Raw genomic sequence first — 23,877 nt, 5'->3', positions numbered from 1 at the left:
GTGTACAAAAAAGTGCTACCAGACCACATCTTTTCCCTCATTTGATGGAAAAAAATCACATCTTGTGTATATTTAATACAGTTTTAATTAATTAGTAATTGATATTACCATATTCCATATTTATTGATATTATCATTTTTATTAAAGAAAATAGTATACTGTTCTGGTGATATTTATTATGGTGTGCACTTTGTTGAGGGTGAAAAAAGTAAAGCATTTGTTAACAAATGGATTTAATTCAACATCCCCCCCCCCGTGTGTGTGCGCACGCACACACACACACACACACACACACACACAGGGGGAGAGAGAGAGAGAGAGCGAGAGAGAGAGAGAGAGACACACACACCAGCATATCGATAGTCGTTATAATCTATGTGATTTATGATCGGATCTAATTATTTTCAATTAGTCCGTCGTTCATAAGGTGTTGATCAGTATGTTCATACTGATCAACACTAATAAACAGCAGTTCTGCTGTTTATTATGTGGTAATGTAATATTTAAGTTATATATTGCTTTAGTAATCAAATTTTTTATTTTGTTGCGATTTAAATATAATTTTTTTATAAATAATGAATAGGAACGAACCAAAATAAGATGAGTTATTGCTTTAAATTCATATATTTTGAAACGAAATTGATTTTAGTATTATGAAGTATTTCTTAAGATTTTTATTTCTGTGTGTTGAAAAGTCGCGAAATCTTGTATGTAGGTCGTCCATTCCATTTAGATTGAGGAAGGATTTTTTCCATATAGATACGTAATACTTGCGTGTGCAGGTGTAATGCATAGTATATGAACTTGACTCGCTTGGAAGTTACATTACGTTGTTTCGTATGCGGGTCAAGGCATCGACTACCACCATTGAATGTTGCGTAGTGTTGTAATCGGCGATTACTATAGCGACTTGTCTTGTTTGTCCTCGCTTGTGGCGCCGCTGTTGCGGTATCTGCGTTTATTTTTTAACCATTAATAAAGAGGTGTTTGAGAATGTATTACGTCATCAATATTATTTGCTGATATTCTAACGATGATGTGTTTAGTACTATACGAGGAAAGTTTTGTAGAAACGTTGAAATCGTTCATCATCATTCGTTTACTTATTACTTATTGGTTGGTAAACCAGCGCGGTTCTCGAATTTGTCCGAGTCGCGGAGCCGTTTTTCAGTTAAAAGTTTTCCATGGCGCCCTACCCTAAATAAAAGTATGTATACTCGTAAGGGATAAAAATATATAAAATTCGTATCTTTATTATTTTTTTACTTTATTAACATTAAATTAATAATTATAAATGTCGTAGTTCAATTATGAAGCTTTTACAATATTTCACTGCGCTCCTGTGAAGAGGCCGCGGCTCACCGTTTGGGAATCACTGGTTTAGTAGCATTTACCTCAAAGTAAAGCGTGTACCAAAAAATAATTGCAGAATCGTATGGGTTTGGATATACTGATTTTTTTTTCAAAAAGTGCGTTAAATAATATTTTTTCGCTAAATGTATGACAACAGCGGTAGTTTATATGACAGCCTGTTTTGTTCCTTAGATTTTAAGTGTCGTGAAATTACGAGATCCTCTTATAGTTCAAAGATTTGTAAGAATAATGAAGGTAAGGAGATGCAGTAGAAGTCGTGGAGATGATTTTAATGGTAATTAATTTCATGACGTTCGTTAAAAATTTACAATTCGACAAAATTTATAACGCTTTAATCGTGTTTCGATTTTATGCTGAACTTTAGATAGATTCGGTTAACATTTGTTCCTAATGTATTATATTTAGTGGAGTACATGTAAATTTTCCTGCTCGTTTGATTACCTATTATTTGGTGATGCGTAGAATTTTAATTAAAAAAATTAAGTTCACGATTTATTGATATTGTTTAACTTCGTTGTGTCTAAGAACCTGATGAACCGCTTGAAAGAATTAGGCGAGGAAGTTTTGTGGTTCGATGTGTAATTCATTGTGGCACATTCATTTTAACAGACGGACAATCTTGATAATAAGTGGCGAGGAAGTTTGTCGATCGTAGTTATTGCTTACTGTTTCTGCAATCATTGCTCTCATGGATATTGCTATGGAGAGGATTTACTTGATAATTAATTTTTCTTTCTAGTAAGATAGGAAAGTGCGATCGCTTTTATACGGTAGTGTAATTTTCCATCTCCGTCTACGTAATGGCAAATCGTGGAAGCTCATTCGTTCATTGTATTAATGGCGGCGTTATACAGCGAGTTCGGAAATTGCTGTAATTATGGAAGTGTAATGTTGAAACTTTCTTAATTATTACTTTGCATTTTTATTTCATTATTTTATAGAAATTGATATTACAACAACTGTACTAGTTTATAAAAGGTGTTGAAAATGACCTTCAACACCGATGCAACATCGCACACGTTCAATTTGTTTTCAATTATTTTAATCAGCCGATCTACTGAAATGTCTCAAACGTATGCCGTTATTGCGTTTTTTAGTTCGTCAATCGTGCGTGGTCTTTGGCGGTAAACTGCCTGTTTCGCTGCTCCGTAGAGACTTTTTTCACTTTCAGTTCTTTTCAGAAAACTTGTGCTTCACTAAATCAGTATACTTCTCACCTTCACAAAGACGTGTTCGAGAAAAATGCGTTCCTCTACCGAAAGAACCATTACGGTTCTCGCAATTATTGATTTCGATAAACGAAACTAATCACGTTCAATCACAAATCCGCTGACACAATCGCAACTCAACAACTGACGTCTTTGTTTATTGCTGAGCAATCCCCGACGAACCCACAGAGCAACCGACGTAATGCCGAAAGAACAGAATGCACCATATAATTATAAAGCGTACTGCACAGTGTCTTTCTAAACGCTCTGTATTACTTGTGTGAAAAGTCGTCTTAAAATTTGTAGTTTACAGTTTCATGAACTTTTCGTATTCTGGAAGAAAACGAATTCTTTTTTTTGCATTTTGTATGAAAAAATTATCGATTATTAATCCTTATACGGTGTGAAATCGGAAGATTATCGGATTTATTTAAGGTTTATTAAATACGATTACTATCCCTGTTTATTGTTTTCCGATAAATAATTATTTCTTTCTATGTAAGCGGTCTACAGTTTAATTTTCACTTGAAAATTTCCTGCTAGAATTGGGCTTGGTCTATCCTATATACTTTAACAACAAAGGTATAGATAGTTATATTAAAAAATTTTATTACGTAATTATATTATCCCGATATTTGTTAATTTATATGTAGAATTAATCGATTGTGATAAAAGTTTTAAAAAATTAAGCGAATTAGATTTATTCTTATTCCTCTTCTATATTGCAAGTCAAGTAGGTCTCTTCGAATAGACGATGGGAACGCCGAAGTAGCATATATTATTCTCTGTCTGTAACATTATTGGTCTGCAGTATACACAATAATATGTCTGAAAAGTTCCCGAATTAAATAAAATAAAAAGATAAACGAATTTACTCGCATCGGCTCTCTACATAGAACACTTCTAGTTATACACTCGTTGCAGCCCCGGTAGAGCCCGTCAACCGCTCTGGTGAAATCACTTTGGGGGATCGCCTTCAACTGGTTGGTGCAATCCCTTTAGATGGCCGGAATTTTCATCTTCAACTTGAGTTTCGGGAACAGAAAATAGTCTGCTGGAGCTAAGTCGGGTGAGATAAGACAGTAATTTGATTTGCGGCGGTAATAACGTGTTAAAACTCTTGCCCTGTGTGCCGGGGCATTGTCTTGCGAGATAGCCCAACTGCCGGGATCCCGGATTCGACGAATGCGACGCTTCAGGCGTTTCATCACTTCCAAATAGAATTTAGAATTCACGGTTTGACCGGTCGAGACAAATTCATGATGAATCAGGGCCCTTTAGTCGAAGACTGCAATCGACTTCGTTTTCGAGCAGCGGATTGACGCTTCGTTTGCAGATCATACATGAAGCACCAGCTTTCATTCCCGGTTGCAATTGCTTGCCAAAAAATTTGAGTCTAGCACAAAATTTTATCGCGCTTTTCTGTTCCGTATCACGAGCTCGCACAAGGTCACACACGGCCGAATATAACTCGAGACTGGAATGACGAAACGTTATGAAATTTTGTATAAGCCTCGTCATACATCGTACTACGTAGTTCCTTGGTTGTCCGAGATATGGTGCTACTTGTATCGACTACAGAAATTTAGTAGGGGAACTTTTCAGATCTACTGTGTATGGAAATATGAGTCAATCATTTAGCTATGTAATAAATTCATGCACGTGTGCGCTTATATTTTTAAATATAACATTTCTGTACCGATAAAAATTTATTTCTGTTTGCAATTATAACTTATTATTTATAAATATTGACGTATGATTGCATATTTGTGTATCCGCGTTGATGTAAATTAGAATGTGTTTTTTTCTCTTTTTTTTGTAATGACACCAGGGAAAAATGTTATATGAAGGATCTTAAGTTCATATCCTAGTAAAGGTAAATATACGGTTTTGAATACTGCATACTGGATACCGGTGAACTTGAGTGGCGCTGTTCATTCGATTAACCGTACTTTTGAGGAACGACGGCCTGAGTCTACAAGATTCATTTACATATCATTACACTGCGCCGTGTGGGGTTTGTTGTTCACAAGTTTTAACAGATTACAACTTGCACATTAGGAATGGAAAAAAAATTTTATTAAGCAGATACAAAATGTTCATTTTGAAACCGGCCTGGTTTCATTTATTAAACAACGAATAATCATAAGAATTAAGAATTGTACTATTTCTGTAAATGTGATATGTGTTACATATAAATGAAATAGATCCGGTAAGAGTTTTGTAAAAATTTTTTTTTTTTTTTATATGGAACGCTTAAACGTTTATTTTCCATTATTGTATATCTATTGTCTATTACATATATTTAACATGTCTTTTCTTTAAAGAAAATTCTAAATTAATAATTTTGATAATAGAAATGTTAGTGTCTTAATTTTTTTTTTATATCAGTATCGTTTTGTTAAAAACACTTTTACTTATATTAAAATTTTTGTTTTTTTGAGCGGAAGAAATTACATCTGCGAGACGTACCGTACGATTTACAATTTTATTGTAATTTTTTTTGGATATCACTTCGTTTTGTTAGATTATTATTTTTTTATGAATTACCGATTGCTATCTTATGAATTTATTATTAAAATATATTGCCTTAGAACAAACAAATTGAATTTCAATTTCACGGCCAATTTTGTTTTTGTTGATAGTCATATCATTCACGTCATACTCTATTTTTCCTTTTTTTAAAAACTAGTATAATCTCTTGTAAAATAATACTTTTATTTTTTTTAATGATGTTATGAGAATTAAAAAAGAATGTTTCATCTTCAGTACTTTCATTTACATAAGAGCATTTACTATTAAAACGAGCTGTAGTATATTTTCTTTTAAATTTTATTTCAAATACTGCTATCTAGCGGCGCGATTCGTAATGGTACAGTAAAAAAATGAATAAAATAATTAATTAGAGTCCCGCGGTTCATCAAATGGAAAAAAAAACGTTGGCTAACCAAAAATTCGAGGTAATTTTTGGAAGTATTCTTTTATTACTAATCTAACAACTAAAATATAATATTTTCACGCCTATTTATATATTTCCCCCCGTTTTTATTTCACTGTTAGGTTCAGTCATGTTTAGAACTATAAACGTAGTTCGTTGACTTCGTCGCCTTCAAAGTTGTATAGAACTCCGTGATTATTTATCTTTATTTTTAATTTTTAAATATATTTATTTTTTGTGTCCTCAGGCGATTATTGCTTAACGGACGAAATTGACATCTAGGGTATTTTGATTCTATTTCAAAACGGTTCTTAATAAACCATTTTTTAATTTTCGGATTTGTTTTGAAACTTTTTTTTATTGTATGTACGACATTCATTTTTACCTGATGCACAATATAATAATAATTTTTTATTATTATTATGTAACGGTTTATTTAACTATCGTTTACTAAAAAAATATTTCAAGAAGTAAATATTGTTAATATTTTTCGTTTTTTTTATTTACCTTTCTCGCATATTAGGAGGAAATGGTTGTTTCTTAACGCGTAATTTTTGTCACGTGACGTTTTGTTTTTAAGGGTTGATTTGACCTTTAAATTTTCATGTGAAAAGTAAAACAAAAAGTTTAATAAAATGCCGGTTACGTCATTTTGTATGCCTTCGTGTTGGAAATGAGGTAGCCGTGTAACCTACTTCGTTTTCTCTACTCCCACGTACGGTCGGAAAACTAGTTCGACGTTTGCGATTGAATGTTACGAGAAGGGTAATTTTATCACCGTATCTTTTTTATTATTTCAAGTCCCCATTTTTCCGATATATATCAGAATTCTGCAATTTCGGGGTTACCTCGGTTTTACGTATTCGTTATTAGTTTTACAGGTGTGGCCGGGATTCAATTAACCATACATCTCAGGAACGGTTGGCCTGAATCTGTACAAGACTACATGTCATTCGCATCATCGTCATCTCATTCGGCCCAGGAGTGGGGGGGGGGTTTTACTTTTAGTGCATTAGTTGAACAGATTACAACGTACACAGGAATATAAGTAGTGTTCGTAGCTGCTGTTATTTTCAGTTTTAAGGGTTACTCGTTTAGATTAATTAATTGAATATTCTGTTCCTCAGATGCGTAATCGTATTCACTTCAATAAAATATTTGTAATTAATTTATATTGTGTTTTAGTATATTTTGAAAGTACGAAAGCATATGAAAACTTATTCTGATATATTAGGTCTTAGCTGAGCACATCCTAATTTTGTTTCTCGTAGTTTGAGATTTGACCGAGTGTTCAGCGAATGCGATTTAGGCTTCTTTGTTTTTATAAGAGAGCTGTTTTTAAACTAATTACAATTTTGTTATTAAATGGCAAAAATCTTCGTGAATAATACTCGCAGAAGAAAGACGAGTTACCGAAGCTAGATAAATCATGCCAGTCTGTCATTAATATTAAAACTTTTTTATGTGTGCTGGCTTTTGAATAAGTTGTTGAAATAAATTTTTTTTCTCTAATAGGATTGCGAATAATTGCGGTATACTGCTTTTTGTTACACTTTAGAGTATACGTTTTCGAATAAATCGACCGGATGGCGAGTTTCGCATCCATTTTGAAGTAATACAGTAAGTTTTGTTTTTGGGAACAGATGCTCTTTCGTTCCCCTAGGTCTTTGTACAATTGTCGGGTGACCTTGGTAGTATTGTTGGAGGGGGCTCGGCGGTCCGAGTTGCTTGCATTCCTTCGCATTCCGTTCTGGCGAGGCAGGTTTCTTTGACGGTCATCGACTCGCCGTGCGGTGTTGTTGCCTTTTGCTGGTTTCTTCTTCATCTAGAACCGGATTAATAATGCCGGAAAAAGGCGTGCTAACAGAAATTACGAGAAGGTTGTATCTAAAGATTAATGCAGTTCGGTCTTAATTTTATAAAACTATTATTACATCTGCGGGACTATCAGGCCACGTACTTTTAATTTATTCCTTCGGTAATACGTAGGTTACTTTCTTACATTTACGCTTGATGAATTGTAATTATCCGTGATATACATCTTTGTAAATCGTATATAAAGGGGTACATTCCCCTTCGATCTTATTGTTGACGCATTCTTTATTCGTATTTTATTTGTGACTCTTTTGAAGTAGAACTTTTTAAATTGTATTCCTGCTATTTATAGGAGCGCAGCATGATATTTAAATCAAATTAAAAAAAAAATACAGTAAAATTTAGCGATGCTTAACTTTTGCAACTGTTTGATCAAAACCGAGTATAGTATATAATTGTATGTATTGTATTGAATAATGAGCCGCTTCAAGTAAAACGGTACCCTTACTTTATGTGAAATTTAACAGCTCAAGTTGCGTTGAAGTCATATAGGGTTACAAATAGGGGAGAATTAATCTCTTAATTTAGATTTGTGGTCTCATATTTATCTCTGTAAGTCTATAATTTATGCGTTTTCTTTTTTATTCATTGTAAACTTGAACACGACAGGCACGAAACATTTTTAGAAGTTAATTTCTTATTTCATTTTTAAGTTCTTTCACTAATTTTATCAAATAAAGCGACGTGTCATATTTATTTAAAATAAGGAATTTTGACAAGTAGTAAAGAAATTGCAAGAAATGAAATCGTTTTAGTGTGCGATTTACATCTACCGACCTGCCAAAAAAAATTATAATCGGTATTTTATTTTACATATTAAAGATGAAGTCGTTTTAAAAAGATAAAAGGAAGAAAATTACATTTTTTCACCCGTTTTATCCAGGCGAAATGTCTTATCTCTTGCTCTTACAGAGTCGGACCTTAGTTACTTCCTGCTAGTTTTCATTAACCTCCAACACTTTTACAGATGCTAAGTGTAATTTTGTAGTCGCCGAGTTCAAATCTTTATTTTGTATTTGCCTTGTTAACTAAGGTAACCGTGTCGATTGGAACTCTTGTATTACCGCTATCGGTTGGTCGATTAGGAGGCTTGGCTTCTCTCAGGCATACGACCATCAGTTCGGTCTTTCTGCAATCCCTGGATAGTGAACGGTCGGTCTCCTTGTACGGTTCCACAGACACATAGGTTCGCTACTTCGCTAAGCGAAAAATAAGAGCTGTCGATAGACCCCATCGTGGCGCCACATGTAGAACCGAGCTGGTTGAGCCGACTCCAGTGGTACTTATCGTGAGGAATATGGAATAGAAAGGAGGTGATCGATCCACAGTAGCGATGTCTGGGAAGGAGATACTTTTCAGTATTTTTCACAACCGATACCTGCTTCCTTGCAAGTAACGATCTCATTCCTGTAATATTTTTGCGGGGAATTTTAGCCGTGAATACCGTCGAAAGTTAATTTTATATAAAATTAAGTGAGTAATGAAATACAATCGTTAAAGAACAAAAACTTGATAAGTATCGGTTTCTGAATTTATATGGTTTACGATCTGGTAATAGTTTACATTTTCTTGTAATCTTTTCAATAATTTAAACGAGTGCGGGGTCGCTTTTAGTTTGTAAACTAAATTGGGCCGTTTGATTATTCTCTAGATTGATTGCCTTCTTGCAAGAGACACTACGGGCGAAATTTGTTAGCGATTAGTCACGGTTGGATCCTTCGTATATTTAATTTTATTTTTTCCCATTTGGCAGCTGGCACTGGTTTGATCTTGTATGTTTAGAGAAGTCTATTTCATTGAACTAAAAGTTTTTTTGATGGTAATGATTTACCCCTCTCAATCACAGAAACAAAACCGGTATTGATTTTAGTTGATTTGCAGATTTATTTTTTAAAAAAAATTTGTAATAAATGTTCCGTTTTTATCCACGAGGAACGATAAGGTTGTAAGCTTTCAGTTCCTTCATTTAATAAAGATCAACTTAAAAAAAAGTTCCTTTACGTTCATACATATCATCCTCATTCTTCCTTTGAAGTAATACCTTACGGTGGTTTCGGAGGCTAAACGGAAAAAGAAAGAATAATTGCAGCATGTTGTCTCGGCTTAATGTTAGTAACATTTCATTTCTAGATGAATCTATAAGTAGTTCTTAATAGAGCAGTTTCTGTGAACAAATAATTTTTCAGTAACTTTGATACTCTAAAATAAATGTACCGCAGCAATTTTTGAAATTTGTTTGCGTTTCACGGTTTATTCTACATTTTGCCGTAAGTTTAATCGAAAACCGTTTTGATTTGCTTCATTTAGTTTTACTAATTCGATTAATAACGTCAGATTAAATTACTTAAAGCAGTACTTTCCATTCTGTACATTATTTATAACAGAGTGGAAGCCCAATTAAACTCAACAGTGTTTGCCTTTTTCAGTTAAGTCGCCTTTGAGTGTAACGAGGGATAATTACGTTTTGATTTTTCGTTGTTGATAACTACTAATTTTTTCTGAAATAATTAACTGACGTAGATTTTATCTTGAATTTTTTTGAATTATCTGATTTAAATACGTGTAGAACTAAAGTAAATTATTTATTATATATTTTTATGAATATCGATTACTTATTTGGCGTCTTTCCGATAATATGAGGTAATCGGTAGAAATTCAAAGAAAAATTATGTGTTTGGTCTTCTAGAGTGGACTTTGATTGTAAGTATTGTTGTTGATTAGGAATACTTTTATAAATACGTTCGTATTCCCGCGTGTGCGGTCCGAACATTACAATCTTTTTCTTTTGAAGCGAATTGCAGTCGTCGGTTCTTTAGTCCAGTAGTGTGGAGTTTTTCTCCGGCTGCTTTCAGTTATGTTTGGGATTCGACGTATTTTTCCGAAGGTTTTTTTGTTAGTTGTTTATCTATTCAGATCTTATTTTATAGGAGTCGAAAAGTTTTGGAGTCGGTCGTACACGCAACATCTATCGTTTCGAGTACATACCTTAATATATATAAAATTTTGTTTTCATAGATACTCTGCTTCCAACTATTTTACTATGCTATTTTTGTTCTACTCGTTGCAAGAAGTATTGCTTCGATCGCATCTTTGTTATAATATTGTGAAACCAAACCGTTTGGCTGTTGGGCAGTTACTATTTTCGTAGTCGATTCTTAGCTCAAATTTATTTGCTAATTATACTTATGATTGGTTGTATAGTCTTGGTTGTTTATTTTAAACATTTATTAACAATCAGGATCAGCAAATCATCGGCGAACGGCTGGCTGTTTTCGTTTCTGGTGGTAACTCCCAAGTGTTTTGTTTCGATGAGAAATTTGTCTTTTAATCGGATCGCTGTTAAAACGAATAGATGCTGTTTAGGTGACGAAGCGACTGGAAACAGTAATGAAATAGTGAAAAGTATTCGGTAACTAAATAAAACCATATTTTAGTCAGTTTGACCTTAATTTCGAACGGTTAACGTTTTTATTGTTAAAGCTCCTGTAAAACGTATGCAGGACTGCACACACAGCTACAATTTAAGGAAGTTTGCCCGACTTATCGGCATAGAATTACCTAATGCTGGGAAAAAGTTTTTCCGTTTGTTTGAAGAATGAATGGTTAGCCTTCTTTTGCGTGTTTCTTATTAGACATTACTTTTTTCCTGTCGGAGCTTCAGAAGTTGGTTTGGCGATCACGGTGTTGTTTATTTGCTGGCAGTCGTGCCAGTCGACTGCCAGCAAATAAATGGCTTCATAATTTTGACCGTAACTTCCTCCCCGTTAAATCCGGGCATGAAGCGTCAGTGGTTTTCCTTCACCGCATATTGCTCGGATTAATAGCGTAACGGTCACCAAAATTTCGGTGTTTTGTTAATTTCAGTACGGGTAATCCACCGCTTCGATTATGTTTCATTTAGCGTTTCATTCCTCTATGACATTATCCAGTTTCTGTCTTTTGGTTTAATAATCAGAAGCTTGTCCGTTGTTTTTTTTCTAACTCGTTACAAACTTATATACTGTCGGTCGAGCTCTTAAATCTTCGCGTAATCGACTTGAAACCTTGAGTCAGCGAGATCTTAAAACCTCCCTCCTCCATTTTTTCTCTGTGTCTTTATGTAGCTCCTCGCATACCTTGTTATCCGCTAAGATCACTTCTGTTAATTACTCGATGGAAGCTTTCTCAAAATGAAGTAACTGATTACAAACATCGGGACGGATATTCCGGGCACGCCTTTAGTTTACGTTTGCGTACGTTTAATAGTAATCGTTCGAAATTTATAAAAAAAATATTTTAACGTTTTTCAAGCTGTTCTACAACCTCCTGATTTTTGTACTTACTTTTAATCAAATCGGGCTTTTATTTATTAATTTTTAAGAATTAACTACTAAAAATAAGCTTTCGCGTGTTGTTCCTAGGTCGGCAGAAGTAAATGGCTACTGTTATTAGTTTCACTCACTGTTCGACTGATTTTTCGTTTTGTAGTCTTACTTGTATTTAAAACTGCTACTTTGTATGCATTTTTTTAACCGTACGTTGATTTAACGATAAGGGTTTTTTTTGTCGTATAATTAATCGATTCGTCATGTTTGTTGAGTTATGTATTCTTTGACTTATTCTTGTCATGTCAAGGCGATACGTTCCGTTAACGCGACATCTTGCATCGAACACCGATGTAAAGCGTTCATAATTTTTATTTCGTTAACAGGGTCTAAATTGCGGTACGGAAACGCGCGGCTGTTGTAGACGGTCATTTCAATGAAGTACTGTATTACGGTGCGCTTGTTTATCATCTACGACGGCCTCCGTCTACATCTGTTCTGTTGTGCGGTTTTATTTATTTATTTATCGTTGTGATTTATGCCGATAGCCTAATGTCACAATCTAAACGACATTGGCCACTGCCGTGTAACCTTCGTTGCTATTTGTGACCCCTCTCAAACAAAGAGAACTTTTCTCGCGCGTTGTGCTATTCGTGTTCAGTCTTTTAATGATCTCGCTCGGTTTGCCAGCTTTAACGTCACTGCGTTACGTAATTTTGCCTTCAGATTTATTCGTCGTATTTTGTTATTTTTGTTAAAAGTATTTATTTAATTTTGTAAGCTATCGGGTTTTTTTTATTACTTTTTGTTTTATTAAAGACGTTTCATGTGGGTTATACAAGAAGAAGTTTAAGTGAAATTAATCAGCTCGTATTTATCAAATTTTATTGAGGTAAAACGGCAATAAAAAAATAAATATTGTAAAATATTCGTAAGTTATTTAAATCGGTTGTAAAAGTGTTGTTCGTAAAGCTTTTATTTTTGAATTCAAAACTTTTAAGTGAATTTTTATAAATGTTAAGCACCTTAACAAATAAGATGAAATAACAAACTTATAAATAAATTAACAAACGCTATAATACAGTGTTTAATTTAGTTATGTAATTAATTATACTGCACAGTTAATGTAGTTGTGTTTTTTTTTGTTTTTTTTTTTAATTTCGTAGATCGAACAAAGTAAATTACAATGAAATTGTAAATAGTACGGTAAGATTCTGGCAGATAACAAAATGATGTTAAAATCAAAAAAGGTGTGAGACTACATTTCTATTATCATAATCTGTTATTAATTTAGAATTCTGTGTAAAAATTATACATGTTAAATATACAGTATTAGATAAAAATAAATATGTTTAAGTGTTTCATATAATAAGCAAAAAATAGAGAAACTCATATAATTAGCAGCGGTAGTGTAACGTCATTACCACAATTGGTTAAATTTGACAATTATAAATTTGCCGTCACAAATTTATCATTTATTAGCGTTTATATTGAATGTTGACTTATTAGTGATTTAACATCTTTTCTTCAATTACATGTTTATTTTGGAAATAATTTTCACCTTATATTTCACTTCGACTCGTATGGTCTTTAAGTATTCAACGTGATGAAAATTCGGGTTTTTCATTGAATGTATGTTTAAACGCATTATTTTTACTAAACTATATAAAACGAAAAAATCAAGTAAATGCGTATTTCATGCATTCCTTACTTTCATATTCTGATCTTTTTTTTTAGCAACAGATGTATTGATTATTTATTTACCTGGTCTTACTTCGTTAATCACGTTATTTTTTATATATAAAAATACGATTTAGCGGAGTTTCTTTGACGTTCTGAATGTGTTATGATAAAAAAATGTGATACGCAATACATATCACATTTACAGAAATAATACAATTCTTATGATTTTTAGTTAAGAAATGAAATCGGGCCGGTAACAGTTTTGTAACAATGTTTTCTAAAACATTTTTTAATCTATTACTGTATATCTATTGTCTGTTTATTTAACATATATTTTACTTTAAACAAAATTCTAAATTAATAACAGATTTTGATAATAGAAATGTAGTCTCTCATCTTTTTTGATGTAAGTATTATTTTGTTATCTGCGAAACTCTTACCGAACGGTTTAAAATTTCGTTGTAATTTTTTTTTTGTATATTCCTTCGTTTTGCTAGATTATTCTTTTATTCCTTTTTATGAATTACTGATTTTTATCTTATGGATTTATTATTAAAATTTATTGCCTTTCTAGAACAAACATACATTTTTGAATTTCTCGGCCATTTTTTTTTTTTTTTTTTTGTTGATGTCATATCGGTCACTTTATACCAAATTTTTCTTTTTTTTTACTAAAACTAGTATAATGACCTTCACGAATCGAAGATCCGTGATGTTAGATTGCACTTATTTACTTTGTAAATGTAACCCTCAATTTTTATCGAATCCGTGGTCACACTTTTTATATTACTATTAAATGAACTTTTTTTTATTTCTCCATCAATTAGTTCTAATTGTTCAAACTCAGTTTCACTGCATGTTATTAAAAATTTATTTAAGGATCTAAAAGTTTAAAGGTCTTTCGTTCAGCTCGCACAGCTCCTTTCGGATGCACTCAGCTCCGGACGCTCACAACCTTCTGACGGTTCACTCGGCTTTGTACACACACTGCATAAGCTGGCTCCGCACTACATTCATTATGTCTTCATTGACTCAACGTACGCTTCAATCACATAAATTTACAAAAAATAATACTAATTCTATAATAAGAATTTTACCGATCGAATTTATTTCTGTTTTATGTGACAAATCTTTGTTGCCGCATTTGCTACACTTTCCTCTACTGTTCTTTTTTTGTGTTATTAGCAGCTGTAATAATCTGTTTTAAACTAATATTTATTTATTTTTTTAATGAAGTGATGGGAATTAAAAAAATTGTTTCATCTTCAGTACTTTCATTTACATAAGCGCATTTATTATTAAAACGAGCTGTAGTACCTTTTCTTTTAAATTTCTTATTTCAAGTACATAATAAAGTTTTTGTACGCTACCTACCTAGTACTATCAAGTACTGCTACCACCTAGCGGCGCGATTCGTAAATCTTCCTTTTTGAGGAAAACGTGACTTATTCGAGTCCCGCGGTTCATCAAATGGAAGAAAAAAAAGTTGTCTAATAAATTCGAGGTTTCTTTGAAAGTATTCTTTATTACAAATCTAATTGAACTGAAATATATGTTTTCACGCTTGTATTTTTTTTCTCCCCGTTGTTATTTCACTTTTAGGTTAGGTCATATTTAGAAACTGTAAACGTAGTTGATTGACTTCGCCGTGCCGTCCAGTTTTGCGGACCCTTACCGGCGAAGTTCGAACGATCTTGATTTTGCCGATGAATTATAAGGTATATTAATTATAACTGTTAACGAAACAGTAGTTCCAAACAGCAGTAGTTTAACATACGTAAACAACACTTGTTAAACAGTAGTAGTTCCAAAGAAGTACTTTGAAACCGTCGAACTTCTTAAACTACTCTTTCAATAAATCTTTTATATCGATATAATTATCTGTTATTAGGTAGATTTCATAAGAAAGCAAGCTACCTATTGTAATGGGTACCGTGATTCGACTTCCGGAAAATTTCTACATATCTTCGTTTCACAACCCCTAAACCCCAAAACCACCGTCAGTTCAAAAGTTTATCCGTATATATATTTCACTTTCTTGTGGACACGATAACTGCCTTAATTTTGCGCTAATCACTTTCAAATTGATACATAAAATATAATGATCCAAAATCTCGGTCGAGTTTATTAATAGGCAAAATCGGACTATGGGGATGGAAATGGGGGAGCTTTTTTGAAGAAAAAAAATATCGCTATAACTTTCTTATTAAGTAAAATATCGAATTAGTTTAAAGTTCTTGCTATTCTTTGGGTAAATGCCTTAAACTTATCTAAGTAAAGTATCTTGATATCACCAACCGTTGGCCCAGAGGGTGGAAAAATGGGGTTTCGAAGACAAAAAATCATACCTCCCTTAATAGGCGTAGTATCGAATCGATTTAAAGTGGTCGTTAGCCCTCTAAACATTACCTAAAACTTTTGTTGGAAACAATTTTTTATATGACCAACCGTTACGGCAAGGGATTACCAAAATGTTGCTGGAATTGTAAAAACATGGGGTTTGTCGTATGTGAAACTAAACACGTGAAACTTTTTTCACGTGCAACCGTTATAGTTTTGAGTAAATTTGAAGTTTTTCTTAACTTTAAGGTGGAAGTCGTTTTTATCCCCTACTTAGCACCGGTGAAATTTACCTCCACCTTCCGGCGTGCCGAAAGGGATTTTCTTTTATATATAGTATTGCGATTAATACCTTTCTGTATTTATTTATTGATATCGTATTCCTTTTTTTATTCCGGGACCACCGTTATAGGTATCGCTTCAGAGGATGAGATAAATGATTTGTAGCGCGTGTGATAATGCTATGCCTGACCGTGATTCGAACCCGGGACCTCCAGATGAAAGGCCGAGACGGTACTACTCGCGCCACGGAGGCCGGCTGATATCGTAATACTAATTTTCTTGTAACGCACAAGTATTTGAATCGTATTTTTTTTATTATTTAATATTCGATTGATGAACGCGTCCTCGTCGATTAAATAAATTATCACGGCCAATTTGCGCGATAGAAAAAACGACGTACGGTGTTATCTGTTGAATTTAATTCTGTATTAATTAATCTAGGACGGATGTGTTCCGCTCAAGACTGTATTTATGGAGAGGTCGCGACGATATTTATCGACTATGCGACGGGCTGGCACGTGGGCATGCTATGACGTCACATATTTGGGAGGAGTTCCGTCTATCTCGTTTCTTGTTGAAATCTTTACGCCTGCGCAATTTATATTGTAAAATTTGTTAACGTACGTAATAAACGTTCGCGCGATGTATTAACGGTTGTTTTATTAGTTTATCGTAACCGTTCTTGGTTAATAAAATATTTTCTTTTGTTAAATATTTTGTAATCCAATAAAAAAAATAAAAAAACGAAGGGGTGTATACGCAGCTTATCGTACTTGCATATACTTTGTTTAACTTGAAAAAGCGTTCGGATTTCTGAAAAGGAGCTGGTATTTATCTCTTCTCGTTAAATATGTGTGTAGCATGTCCAAATTCATAATAGTGAAATAATATTTGATATCGCCTTTCGTAATCGGTAGTTTTTCTCGCATATATTTTAATGCTAAAATACGTTCTAGAAAAAGTTTTAGGCGTATGTTTCTTTTTACATAAGTTAGCTACAGTTAATTATTAATAAGAATGTATTAGCTAATTAAAAATCTCACATTTTTCAACGATATTTCAGACTAACAGTTTAGTCTCGGTACCGATAAATGTCGATTATACTTATACAGAAATCTAATAATTGCTCGTTAAATATGGCGTAAGGGAGAAGTGCTTTAAACAGATGCATATTTTAACTTCGTATTAGCGGATGCATCAAGTATCCGCCGGGTAGTGCCGTCTGAACTTATATTGTAAAAATGTATGCGTCATAACCCCTCATATGTTTGCCGATACACATCCCATTATGTCCAAGTAGATCGATGGAGCGGATGATTTAGATTTTATTTTGATCTATTGCCAAACATTGATTAGTTCTCGACTAGATTAGTTTGTTTATTATTATTTAAAAAAATCATCTTATAAAGATGACTCTAAAAGCGGCGAAATATAAATAGAGTTATTTTTAGCATTGATAAAAAAAAACCGCTGCCTTTTAAAAATTTTCGATTTGAGAATAGAATCTTTGATTCCTGGAATGCGATTCTGTTGCGTTTACACAAGCGTACTATGTCGGTGGATACACTAATTTTCTTATTTAGTAGTATCATTTTTGAGTTAATTTGAATTATATCTCTGGTGCCATTGTATTTAAGCGTGTGTATGCACGCGCGCGCTCTGAGACATATATGTGTTAATAATGATTCGATTTTGTAAACCGTTTGATCGTATCTTAGTAGTAGTTGGATTTCTTAATTGCCGGATTGTAGTAGTAGTTGTGATGTAGGTTGAACGGTTGAGTATTTAGTATAGTGTTTAATGTTAAGGTTAAACTGTTGATTATTTTAACGTACGAGTTACTTGTTTGTCTGGAGTTGTAGAAATACATTCAATAATTTTAACATTGAAATTTATCGGCTTCCAACTTTTTATGGAGTTATGAAGTTCGTTGTCTTGACATTTTCCTGTTTATTTAGTCAAGGAAAGGCTGACAAGGTTGAAGTAAACGTTTTGCATTATTTTAATTAGTAATTCGTTATTTCGATAAAAAGATTTTTCCCTATTAATATTATAACATTTTCTACTATCGACTGCGTTTACGGTTAATGTAATTTTTTTATGATTAGAACGAAACTAATTATGTTAAAATATAATTTTACTTTGTTAGCTCATTTTGTTGTGAATAAAACTTAAAATAGATAATAAAATGTTTCTGCTTTAGAAAATCCTTCTTACGAGAACTACCGAATCCGTGGGGTTTTAGGAGGAAATTGTTTTACAGAAGAAAAAATATAGTTCAAAGTTTCAGCTTCGCTTGTGAAAACCCTACTTTTCATAAGATTATTATCGTTTACTTATCTTGAAATCTGTATCAAGAAACAAGTATCAGTATGCTTGTTATACCATTTTCATACAACTTCTTTAGTTGGAAAAAGTATTGGTAGAAAGAAAGTCGTCTCTCTAGCGGTTTTTTTCTTAACGGTTCACGTTCTGCCAGATTTTGCTGCTTATCTCGTTATTTAATTTTTTTAAAAATATAATTTATATTGTGAACTCTGGATTTTTTCTGAATTTTATTTTAGAAATATATTTTTTGTATCGGGATTAACTTTTATTTATTATTACATCAGTGGAAGAAAAAAACCAGAAGGAACGAGTAATACATGTATTACATCTAACCCTTTTTTGTATTGTTAATTATTTAAGATGCGAATAACCTTTTCAGAGATCTTATGTACATAGCCAATAAACCTGACAAATACGGCGTAAAAATCTATGCACTGATTGATAGTATCAGTGTATTTTTTTTTTTTTTTATCTGTACGCCTGTAGTTGAAAAACATTCTTGGGCCCAAATTTCCAAACGCTAGGCAATAAATTGCAGGTTAGTAAATTATTTTCTATTATAATAATTTGCATTAATAGAAAGGCATGGCAAACAAAAAATTAATCTCAGATTTTATTTTTTTTTGGGGGGGGGGAGAAAACCACTTTGTGCTTTCTGCCCAATAACAAAAAAAAAAAAAATAAAAGGTACATTACATAACCGACCAATGTCAACAACCTGTTTGTAAAGAACACACTAGATAAAGTAAACTGATCCGTGTTGAATGCAATGAATAATTTAAAAATTTGTCAAATATTGTTTTAAACAATAGACTTTCATATTTTGTACATTATGATAGTGTTAATTATTTTTTGTTACTACGTTTCAACGATGAACGTTTTGTAATACATAAAAAACAATTTAAAGATATTTTCCGTATAATTTTTTTGCAATTTATACCTTATTATACATTTTCAATAATATATATATTTTTTTTACCTAGGCGTATTTTTAAAACATCGTTTTAGATGTATCATGACTATAATTTTTTGTGGAATTTAATATTCATTTTTTATTATATTTTTTATCATGTGAAAATCGTATGTAAGTAAAAAATGTATTCATTATTACAATAAAAAATTAAAATTCATAGATAAATGAATTCTGTTATAAAACCTATTTTCCCAATAAACATCAGTTCGGGACACAACTGTTAAGATACACTCTTACACGTGCGAACAATCACGTAATGCATAACAGGCCGACCGCTCCCGGGTTATTACAGTAATTCGGCTTACGAGAAAGGACTTGATTATGCTTCCGTTACAATATTAAATAAATTGTCGAACCGTTAAAAAAAAATCTTCCTACGAATTAAAATATTATACTGTTAACATTTTTAAGTAATACTCGTACTAATTAAAACAAAAAGAACTTGATTCATCTGCATCTTATTCAGCGTGTACACGATTATGTCTAACAATAATTATCAACAGTGGCTTCTGAATTGTGAATTATTTTGTAGTAATTTTATTTTATATTTTACGTATTTACCTAACATTATTTCTTCATGTATTTCTATTTAAATAATTGAACGTTAAACATATATATTTTTTGTTTATTAATTTACTTATATTGACGTGGTTTATATAATGTATTTTTACATTAAGGTCAGAATAAATGTGTTTTTATTTAAGTTTGTTTTTTGGAATGATATTTATTTTTAAGTGACCTAACGTCTCTTAAAATATTTTTAAGAACTTTAGTGTAATTTGGCAGCTATTTTGAAAATTTCTTGGGATTACAGTAACGTTAAATAATAACGATAATTTACGAACATAGTCAAATGACACATGACAAATTTTTCACTTTAAACACGCGCCCGCACACAGTTTGATATTACAATAACAACAAAATTCAAAAAAATTATCGGATCAAACAACTAACGTAAATCTTCGCACAACATTGTTACTATTTCGGACAACAGTTATATTTGCATTTTGGATACGAAATGAGAAGAACGTCGGTCTTGAATTTCGATTCTTTCATTTAAATCAACTACACTCAATTTAAACAATTTTTTATTAATTAAAAATAAAAAAATATTGATTTTTTAACGATAACATTTACAATTGTTATTCGTAAGTAATGTTGCTAGAGTATGTATTGTTTTAAATTTTATCTAAATTTTCTCCTGCGTCAAACTTCATTTTGCGTAGTTCCCGTGGAAAAGTAAGCAGGACTAAAAGAATGTGCGGAATCGCCTGTTATTATTCGTTGCTTTCATTTCTTTATGTTCGTGATAACAAACTAAATTCGTCGTTGACGTAGGCCTGTGTCTGTACGTAAGCGATCGGTTCTTTCGTTGATCGTGTTAAAGAGCGAGTGGCCCTTTGAAGGTCGTTTGTTGTCATGGTTTGGGAGGGGTGTTTAAACGTGAGGGGGAGTCTCTCTGCCCCTCCCTATGTTTTCTTTGAGTTGAATGCTGGGAACAGGGTTAGTCATCTTTCTTCCTGCTCCAACACCCTGCTTATGATTGCTTTGTCTGTGTCCCCTGCCATGTTCAGGTGGCGACGCACCATTCTATTGTTAGTTTTTTGCTTCTAGATTTTTTTTGGGGCGATTTGCGGATCTAAATTTTGTTTCTACCAGTTTGACGAACGTAGGTAAGTACGATATTTTGTTTTTATTATGTTGGCAGTGCGTGATGAACTAATAATCCCGTTCTGGTGTCGGGTCTAGGTCAATAACTTGTGCGCAACGCAGTGCCATTCTGTTTTCTGTTCTATTCTACGATTGTTTGCCAGAAGAATTAAGCTGTGGTCACTCTCATATTTAGTAGCGAACGATTATTTTTGTTTGTGTATCGATTTGTGTGTGAGTTAACAAAATGGCGGTTTGTTTGGTGGCCACGGTCGTTCACGATTTACAGCATTGCACTTTTTAAAGATCGAGACCGTTTATTTTTTTTGCCTAAATTACTGAGGAAATATATTATTAAAATTTATTGTTTTTTTTTTTTGCCGTAAACTGAACGATTATTCGTGCTGCTGTAAGTTTCGGGTTTATTACCTAGAGGGGTTAATGACCGTTGTTTGTCTTCTTTCGGTGTGTCCGTTATGGGAAATTTACGTCTTCAGGTTCGTTGAACTTTGTGATATTCGCAACAGGGCAGCATAGTTCCTTCAGGTAATCTGTTAATTGGCCTTTTAAATACTCTAAACTTAGTGATATAAAATTTGAACTATACATCTTGCTGATTTTTTTTTTACTTCACGAGTTATTTATTTTAATCACGTACACGTGTGTTACGGTTAGGAAAAATTCTGTTGAAATGCATAGTATCCTTTTGGAGAACAAAAATAAAATGGTAGGGGGTGGAAATTTCCTTATTTTAGGGTTTGTTTTTTAAAATAAATAAATAGAAAAATATAATATGATCGTAAGTGTATGGTGTAAATATGCTTGGTCAAGATTGTAAACATGAGGTGAATAAAAAATTTCTTTTTTTTATTGTAATAATTAGAAAAATTTGTGACAAGCAATATATAACGTCGGTCTAGTGCGTGTCGAAACGTTACTTATTGTAATTACTGATTATGAAGAATTTGATGCGTACAGTTTGGTTGATTATGTTTTTTTTGTCATAGCATTTTGTATATTGGTGAATATAAAGACAATAGTTCACAATTATGATTAAAATTTAATTGTTTTGTATAAGGGTAAGTTTGTTTAATTTAATTTTTTTTACTGCCAGAAATAGGGAAAAACACATTAAGAACTAAGAAAAGAAGTTGTAAGAATTTTGAAAACAATTTTTTAAGTTTGTTTTTATTTTTGGGTTATTGGTGGGTTGGGGGAGGACATGTGCTAGTTTTTTGTAAATCATCTTAACTGAATATATTTTAGAAACTGTTTTTTTTTTTTATCGCTGGTAATAAAGAAATTAATAATGATGGTTTGATAAATTTTTCTGATTGGTAGAGTTATCTGTAATAATCTGTTATTATATTTAAGGTTATTTTTTAACTGAAGCAAGAGTTGTAGAATATATTGAAAATATTTCACTTTGTTCACAACATTAAAAATTCTAAACATTTGTGTCGGCTGTCCGATATTTTTTCTTTTATGCTCTGCATTCTTTTTTAATATAATGCTTAGTAAAATTAATGGATTATTCATGTTTATTTTATTGCTGAATTTAACTAATACAGTCAACTTGTATTTTACATTGTTCTGTTTTTACATTAATACATGCTTTTTTTTAAATATTGGTGCCAAGTAAATATTTCTAAAGTAAAATATCTAAGTCTTAGTTACAGTGCTTGTATTTATTGACTTGATTTTGTCAACTGCATACCACTGTAAATTTTATCGATAGTTAAAAACATTTTAGTAGTGTTTATCAGTAACTCAGTTGCTGGCGTGCTATTCCAACGTTTAATAAATGAAATTTTATTTAATTAATACTTACAGCTTATTGATATCTGAGGTGAGTAAGTGGGAGATACAGATGTAGTTTTTGCATTCTAATTACATTAGTTTAGAGGTGTGTTCTGGTGATAAATGAAATTCTTGTATCATTTTAAGTGTTAAGATTTTTTGCTTATAGAAATTCTCTCAAAATTTGGTCAAAGTCTAATCATTCTTTAATTTCTTTTTCAAATGTAAATAATTAGAATAATTGCTGATTTAAAGAAATGCTTATATTATTATTATTATTTTTATAATGTGGTTTCCAATGTTATTGAAATAATGTTTCCATCCATGTTTATAAACATTTTTGGACGCAATTTCTACTTATAATAGCAGCGTTCTGGGGAAAACTGTTCGTTACATTTCACTGTACATTGCTGTAAAATATGTTATTGAATTAAATATTGTCTGTTTTATTTGCATACATGCAGGGATACGCACTCCCATACAAAAAAAAACTTGCTTATCATACTTTTATTAAAATGTTTTAATTATTAAAAAAGTGACTTTTAAAAAGTTTAATGATTAAAACTATTAATGATTCACATTATAGGTATATGCTAATAATGATAATATTAGTATGGCTTATATTAGTTTTGAATATATGGGATTTATATGTTATATTCTACTTTTGCTGTTGTGCTTTAATTCCTTGAAAATCTTGCGATTGTGCAAGATTTATTCATTTCTGTATTTAAATTCAGTAAGGTAAGGTAAAGATGTAGGATTTACACTTTGCAGTTATTCAATTTTTTTGGAAGTTGAAAATTGAATTTTTTTTTAATATTGTTCTTTTTGTAAAAAATTCTTTTTTATTATCGTAATAACTATTTTGAAGTTAGTAAATTTTTTTTCTTTGATTAATATTATGTAGGAAAGTTGTGTTGCGGTTACTTAATATATTAGTTCAATCTACTCTTGTTGCAGTACAGTATTAATTGTGTAATGGGTGGTAGGTACGTTAACTAGTCAATCTTAAAATATGTTCTAAATGTGTAAAATATATTGTGGTGTTCTAGTACAATATTTATATACTTATCTAATTGTTTATATTCAATTTTATTAAAATCTAAGCTGTGTAGTTTTTTG

At 32.0% G+C, this 23,877-nt stretch overlaps 1 protein-coding gene across 7 annotated transcripts in view; it reads left to right on the top strand.

The window, feature by feature from the left end:
- Positions 1-23,877, top strand: part of NAT1 (N-acetyltransferase 1) — a 99,349-nt gene that overhangs the window by 22,154 nt on the left and 53,318 nt on the right. Inside the window, exon 1 of one of the 7 annotated variants that reach the window (XM_075357177.1) lies at positions 12,386-12,591. The exons of 3 other annotated variants lie outside the window; for them this stretch is intronic. The gene's annotated coding sequence lies outside the window, so the exon portion shown is untranslated. Of the gene's footprint in view, positions 1-12,385; positions 12,592-20,828; positions 20,979-21,345; positions 21,502-23,877 lie in introns of those variants that run through there. 3 more of the 7 variants (XM_075357175.1, XM_075357180.1, XM_075357179.1) reach the window with 3 other exon arrangements.

This window comes from Lycorma delicatula, chromosome 2 (genome assembly GCF_047948215.1).
Source record: "Lycorma delicatula isolate Av1 chromosome 2, ASM4794821v1, whole genome shotgun sequence".
NCBI classification, from domain to species: domain Eukaryota; kingdom Metazoa; phylum Arthropoda; class Insecta; order Hemiptera; family Fulgoridae; genus Lycorma; species Lycorma delicatula.
This window is presented reverse-complemented; position numbering and strand designations above follow the sequence as displayed.